Source organism: Dioscorea cayenensis, chromosome 3, assembly GCF_009730915.1.
Source record: "Dioscorea cayenensis subsp. rotundata cultivar TDr96_F1 chromosome 3, TDr96_F1_v2_PseudoChromosome.rev07_lg8_w22 25.fasta, whole genome shotgun sequence".
Classification (NCBI taxonomy): Eukaryota; Viridiplantae; Streptophyta; class Magnoliopsida; order Dioscoreales; family Dioscoreaceae; genus Dioscorea; species Dioscorea cayenensis.
The window spans coordinates 13,324,280-13,331,355 of record NC_052473.1 but is presented as its reverse complement, the minus strand read 5'-3'; positions in this window follow the sequence as shown (position 1 = coordinate 13,331,355).

Below are 7,076 nucleotides of genomic sequence, written 5' to 3'. Positions count from 1 at the left end.
TTTTTTTAGTTCTTGTATGATGTATTAGTTTGCTTTTGAGATGGTTTTGCATGATGATGTTGGAACTCTTGTTTTGTCTTGTTGGAGTATCATACCAAGTTTCTGTTGGTAGATTCCATGAATTTACGATAATTTTATTTGATATTCAAGGTTTTGTTTATATGTTTTGGCTCATTATTATTTTACTTGTCAATTTTCATTTTATGTGGTATAGCAAATAATTATGCTTTTATGTTAGTTTTGGTTGCAGGAAATTGAAGACCTTTGGGAGTTAGATTTAATGTAATTTATGTGCAAGAATTTAGTGATCCCATTAAATAAAGTATTTTCCTCCCATTCGGTAGTTGCAATACTTGAAGAATGACTGATGTAAAATGGGCTGCATTCATGTATTCAGAAGTGAAGGAAGTTATCATTGTATGCAGATGTTTGATGAAAACACTGAGTATTTAATGTGAGCAATGACCAAATTGATTATTGAATATGATGATATGAGTTTAAGAATTGTTGAGATGATGTTTGTGTGAGAGTTTTATATTAATGTTAATGGCATGGGTATATGTGCTTTAATGAGGTGCATTTGAATTGTTATTATAGCTTGGTAGATTGGGTGAAATAAGACCTTAGTTTCATGATCTACATTTGAATGGAAAGGTCCTAGGTTTGTGAAAATTGAAAAGTTGGTGAGTTTATTTTTGGTGTGTTATTACATCTTCATATCGAGAATTGATGTATGTAAATTGCTATTGGTTATATTGAACCATGTGTGAATATTTGAATAATGCATGCCAAGTGTTTGATATAATGCTTGAGAATTACACTGTGAAGCAATGACCCTATGATTAAAGTGAAATGTGTGGTGAAATGATGTCACACGAAGTGAAGGTGCTGGTTAGAAGAATATTTAAGGGTTGTATAAATTTTGGATGAATATTTAAAATCATACCTTTCAAATTGATTGTGAAACCTTTGAACATATCTCATATGCTTGCATTACTTGAGTCAAGAGAGTTGGCTTGAGATCAGATGAATGTAGCCATCTTGATATCTAGAAATGACACTTTCGGAGTGGTCGGAAATTGTGGCTAAATATCTCCTATGCAATAAGTAGAGATGTAATTTGTGAAGATTAAAATTGAAAATGTAGGAAATTTTTTTAATACTATCTACCTACCAAATTTGATATTTGTTACAATTTAAGTGAGATACTTCTATCCATTCAAGTTGATATTTTGTAGAGGAAATATCATGTAGAAATGCAGATAGAGGAAAAAACTTAGACTCACTAAGTGCAAATCTAGACAAAGTGCCCGTGATAGAAAATATTCCTTATCACCTTAACTTTCAAATCGCAAAATTTCAAGTTTATTGGATTTGTAGATTACGAAAGTGACTCTATTAAAGAGAGCTTGCATGTTGTCAAGCTTTCAGTGTAATTTTCTTCTTCTTCTTTCTTCTTCTCTTTCTTTCTTCTTCTTCCTTTCCTTCTTCTTCTTCTTCTTCTCCTCCTCCTCCTCCTCCTCTCCTCCTCTCTCTCCTCCTCTCTCTCTCTCTCTCCCTCCTCCTCTCCTCTCTCTCCTCCCTCCTCTCCTCCTCCTCCTCCTCCTCCTCTCCTCTCTCCTCTCCTCTCCTCTCTCCTCTCCTCTCTCCTCTCTCTCCTTTAGATTTAGGAAAGATTCTTTCACCTTGTAGGCTGAATCTGGTAAACAATTAAACAAGAAAATGTCCAACAATTGTCCTAAGCTCTTGTTTTATGCAAAATATCTCTTGCATCTGATAGTATGTTTCCTTGGAGTTATGTGTCATGGAAATGAGTACGTTTAGAGGCCATGACAAGAAGTGAGATGTAACATAGTGTTTCAAGGCTCATCTTGTAATTATACCGACTTCTATGTGTATTTAGGGTTGGTAAGGATGATTTATGTAACCAAATTTTTAAGATAATGGGAATCATGAGGTTATTGTGTTTGAATCATAACTATTGGATTTTACCAATCGTAATTATATGTTGGAGTGTGCATTTACTTATTCTGGTTATTTCTATTTTGCCTCAGATTTATCTTCTCTTTATTTCTTTTATTTTATTATATCAAATGGTTTTACTCTCGATTTTTGAGGAGTGATTCGTAGATATTAGTCAATGACTGCGTACTATTTACTAAATTCTATAATTAATTTCTATTTATCTATACTTTCCCTAAAGTGGATTCTCGTAAATGTCAATTTCTATTTATTGAAATATATGAGAAAAATCGTTAGCAAGTATCGGTATTTCGCTGACTCACAAGCTTTTGTTTGAATATTTTGGTCTCCAAACAAACTCGTGACTTCAAACTTATCGTGAGGGGTTTAAAGCATCTAATCTTGTCGTACAAGAATTTCTTTAAAATCGAGATCGTAGTTTCACATAGCACGGCTTACCGATAATAAATGATCATCCTGACACTCGCGGTTTGTTGGGTAATACAATGGCCATATGATAGCGCAAGGTCCTCTCAGATACTAAACGGCCAATCTATTATTTATAGTAAAATTGAGTGCATTTTGTTTGAAATCATGCTACCAGAAGTTTCTATATTTTCCTAAAGATTTGGTACTTTTGACTTTGGCATTTATGTTACTCGTAGTATATTGAGAAATTCCTTTGGTCAAAAGTTGCGTATTGGAAACTTTATGCTTTACATATCTGTGACTTTGTACATGTGTTTCTGTCTCACATTTATTTACTTGTGGTTTTACCAATAATATGGAAATGTTTGAATAAGTTTCCTTCCAGATTTGAAAGTGTTTCAAAGCTTTTCCACCCATTTTCACCCCACCTCATCGAAAGTAGCTGCCAGTTACTCAACATCTCTTCTTCTATCTTTCAAGTAATCGGACTCTAAGGTTATTGTACTTAAGTCTAGTGGACGTTCACCAAAGGCTAGGATGGATCCATTAGGGTTGTCGCTTTTTGAAATTTTTATGAGTACATTCTATTATTTTTAGTATTATTGTATATTGGTAAGTTAAAATACTTCTTTGTAACTCTCATTGGTTTATTTCTTATCTTCTAACCAGGGTTCGGGAGGCTGGCAGACGAGCTGGGTTCACGCTATGTGGATCCGCAAGTAGCCAAGCTCCACTCGGTTCCAACGGGCCGTAGTGCCTGGGGCGGCGACTCAGGACTATTATATTACTTATGTTACATTTTATTAAATATACATTAGAATTTCTTTTGAGTGCTTATGTATTTTATTTAAGATGTGATATGTCAAGGAATTCATTGACGCCATGAAAATAGGTAGAAGTGAATTTATATTGGATTTGTTGTTGATCCAGAAATGTTATTGCAAACTCGTGTACAAATTTTGAAACCGACGTTTGTATGGGACTTTATCGCATCCACTGTGGAAATATGTTGTACCTTACAAACCGATTTTTGCAAGTGGACTCTGTTATGGATCCATATTTGGGAAATTGTTGTAAATTCATTGCAAATTTGCAAACACACATTTGCAATGGGTTTGTCCTGGGATCAAAAAGATCTATTGCAAATCCGCTGCAAAATTTGCAACCTAATTGTAATAGAAACTTTGCAAATGGAAAATGGTAGCAAGTCCATTATCAAATTCCATTTACTAATCGAGAGTTATATTTGCAATAGACTCTAATGCTAATCCATTGCAGGTTTGCAGCAATCATTAAGCAAAAGTTTTGAAAATAGTATTGGGGCTCATCACAAAAATTTGCTAGCAGTACAACGGCATAAATCCATTAAAAAGCTGCTATAAATGCATAGTTGCAATGGAATTGCAAATGGATTTGATAGTTGCAAAACTATAAAAATTCTTTGTGAGTGATGTGAGGTAAGAGAGGATTTTACTAAAGTAACTCCCTTCTCCGTGCCCACTGGGTTAGCTAACCGCAAGTGTGCCTTTTGCAAAAGTCAGAGCTTAAAATTTGGCATTCTCAGGCTCTCCCTTTTAGTTGTCGAGCACTCTTCAAATCAAAAGACCTAGAAGTTATTTGTGGGTCGTATTGGTTGCAGACTATTGGTAGAAAATGTGATCAGCCGGTTTAGCTTCATTAATGCTGCAATCATCTCCACTCTACATTAAGCCTCCCACATCTCGTGTTCACCACAACCCTAATCTCCAATCTCAGGTGTGAAAGGCATGGATCAGGTTGCTTTCTTCGCCATCGGCACTGCGCTCCAAGTAGACTCAAGAGGCACTCTGCTAGCTTCTCAACAAGAAGCCAACATTTCTTTCAGGTTCTCTCCTTCTTCTTTCTTCCCTCCATTTCCAAAATCAACATAGCACTACCAAAGTCGATGATATCTACGAGAGCACGCCTAGTTAGCAGCAGCCAAGCATCCAAACACGCTAATTAGATCTTCAAATAAAACCCGATTGTCACTAAGAAAATAATTAAAGCATCAAAGATCTCAACAACTAATGTCAAAAAGTATAAAACCCTAGAGTCTCAACTAGTGGCACCAAACATCTACAAATTAGCCCTTTATTAATGAAGGACAAGCATCCAAGATATAAAATATTGTAGAGGAAACAAAAATCGTATGAAAATAGCTCTTCTTAATCGCAAGTGTATGAAGGATAAAGGTGGAGAAGCCCTAGGAAACTCCTTCCATGCCGACATCGCCAAGGTGCTCTGACTGCCACGATCTTCAATCTTGAATGTTGATCCTAATCGCCTTTGAAATCGCCTTCTAAGTGATGGAGATTGCGCTTTATCTTCCTAACTTCATCTCCCAATCCTCTACTGCTTTATTTATACCCAACCGCTATGAGCCGCTTATAGCATAAGGACGGGCCGTAAGGGGTTTGTAGAAAAATAGTCACAGAAGCCTTACGCGTGACTACTCTCGTACTGTAAGTCACATCCATAAGGTCTTCTATTTGTATTACGTGTCCAAATTTTTATGGGCCGTAAGCACCTGGACTATGTAAACTTCATTGTGTTTCTCCTTCCGACCGCCTCACGGGTGTATGCGCTGCGGGTTGTATGCTATCTAGATGATCCCTAAGCAGCATCCCCTGCCGGGCGTAATGCCTCGCCTCGCAGAAAGCCCTTCCTATCGAGCGCTCAATCACCCCTTTACTTAGCAGGCGAGTGCGCTCGCAAGGTACTGAACAAGGACTTATAGCCGCGATGAAGTTAGCCGTGAAGCTACCCGTGAAGCCACCTAATTTGCCTTGTCTCCTGTTCAAATGATGCCAAGAGAGCTCCAACCTACTGCTTTAAGGTCCTCAAATATTTCTTTTCGACTCTCTCATCTTGAAATGCCGCCTCTAAGCCCCGAAATTGTGCAAACCCACTAGACGGTAGCATCGACTCACAAGTGATTTAAAATAGCATGCCAAATTAGGTACAGGCGATATAAAATACATGCATGTTGTACACTCATCATTTCATAGGCCAGTTAGCTAGTGTTGATCCAAGATAAGCAAGTCTCCAATATAATGCGGTCTTAGCTGTTTAGGATTGTCACATGGAGGCCCCAAGTTGTCTTATCATGCCCATAGCATGTCATGACTAACAATTATTTTTAAAGGATAAATCTTTATAAGACATATGGATAGGATCTGTATATAAGATAGGATTTGTTTTAAATGATAATTTCTCACCTTTTGTAACCTTTCATTATCCATGCTTTGTTTTTGTTGTTGAAAAAGGACCACCATGATTATTGCTTATCGATGTGTCATCATGCTAGGAAATTTTCCTCTTTGATTTTGTCCATCTATGATCAATTATTTGAAATGCAAATTGTTCCTCACACTAGACCAAATGTAAGTACATGTGTAAATGAAAATTGGCGTGATATGTCTTTCTTTGGTAGAAGCATTTTGTGTAGATCACCAAAGCAATGCGTAAAGTTAGTCTAATGGAATGATTGTATGGAGAAGTATTTGCTTATGGATGTCTTGAACTTCAATGTATGTAATTATAACTTAATTTGTTTTTTAGTTTTTTTGAAATTAATTAACTTACTTATCGTGAAGCCTTCAAACAAAATATAGTTTTCCTCATCCTATTTCTACATATAAGATTTTAATCACCTTCAACCTTTAGTGTAGTGCTTGAAACTATGTATCCCATGCCTATATTTTGCGCCTCAGAATGTGTACCTAGTAAGAAAAAGAGAAGCTTACAAAGTTATAGCAACTTAAATATTTTTAGCAAACAAAACCTCGTATGTGGGGTTAAGGTTGCTAATAAGTATCCATCTTTCTATTCATCTTATGGAATGTCTCAGTAAGAACTTGAAAGTTTTGTACAAAATGTGAAACTCAAGGTTGAAGGTTGCTACGCGCACGATCCATCTCTATAAGCATCTTGCGTGGAGTGCCTACTCCGCTTCGAGCTAAGCATCTTTTTAAGTGGTATTTCAAGTGCCTACCCATCTTATGGTAATTTTTAAAATATCATTCTTACTGCATGGCTAAGTTGCCAAAGCATTCTTACACAATTGTCCAAGCTTTTCGTGAGATAATAATTCTTTCCCTCCACTTTGTTTTGGATTTGTTGTAGCACTACACCAATTTATGAATTTTGAGATGTAAAAGTTGGAGTGGTAGCTTTTAAATATTTACAAATTCTCAAAAAGCATTCATACAATTGTCCAAGCTGGCTAGAGATAATAATTCCTTTCCACTCTGCTTCATTTGTCATAGCACTCATACCAATTTAGGATTTTGATGTGGGATGAGAGGCGCTTTTGAAATCGTCTGGTGGTTAGATAGGAATTTATATGCTACTTTTTAGAGTCGGGTTTAAGACAATTGATATAGATTTTAAATTGTTATATATAATTCCTAATAAGTTTCGGGCGCGGTCCCTCTTTAGTGGGTCGCTTACTTTATTTTGATTGTATTATTTGATACTACTACTTAAAATGAATCCCTTCTTGGACGGGCAGGAGAATTTTTGTTCGAGATAGGAAGTTACACCAGATAAGGCCATTGAGAATATGTGTCACGTTAAACGAAGCACATACATATCATTGAAGATGGCTTTTCCTCACACACTATTTGAGTTCAATTCTTCTTAATGAATGGTATTTGATTCAT